The 462-nt window shown below is 53.7% G+C and overlaps 1 protein-coding gene across 1 annotated transcript in view; it reads left to right on the top strand.

Moving 5' to 3' along the window:
• LOC108801862 (germ cell-specific gene 1-like protein) overlaps positions 1 to 462 on the top strand; it is an 18,627-nt gene that overhangs the window by 3,262 nt on the left and 14,903 nt on the right. The window lies entirely within an intron of this gene.

The following is a 462-nucleotide window of genomic DNA, read 5'->3' as shown; positions in this document are numbered from 1 at the left end:
GGGTGACACCAGGAAAACAGTCGGGGTCACACCAGGAAATCAGTGGGGGTGACACCAGGAAATCAGTGGAGGTGACACCAGGAAATCAATCAGTGGGGGTGACACCAGCAATTTAGTGGAGGTGACACGGGGGAGGGGGTACACTGGGAAGTGACACCAGGAATTCGGTGGAGGTGACACGGGGGGTGTACACTGGGGTCACCGTCTCACACAACACATTGTTTCTCTTTATTTGTAACAGTTACATTTTCAGGACATGATTTCGGGGTGTCCCCCCCCCCTACACCAGCAATTTAGTGGAGGTGACACGGGGGAGGGGGTACACTGGGAAGTGACACCAGGAATTCGGTGGAGGTGACACGGGGGGTGTACACTGGGGTCACCGTCTCACACAACACATTGTTTCTCTTTATTTGTAACAGTTACATTTTCAGGACATGATTTCGGGGTGTCCCCCCCCCC

This window comes from Nanorana parkeri, unplaced genomic scaffold, assembly GCF_000935625.1.
Source record: "Nanorana parkeri isolate BGI_ZX_2015 unplaced genomic scaffold, ASM93562v1 scaffold2537, whole genome shotgun sequence".
In the NCBI taxonomy this organism is placed as follows: domain Eukaryota; kingdom Metazoa; phylum Chordata; class Amphibia; order Anura; family Dicroglossidae; genus Nanorana; species Nanorana parkeri.
The sequence above is the reverse complement of the archived record's forward strand: the minus strand, read 5'-3'. Positions and strand labels throughout refer to the sequence as shown.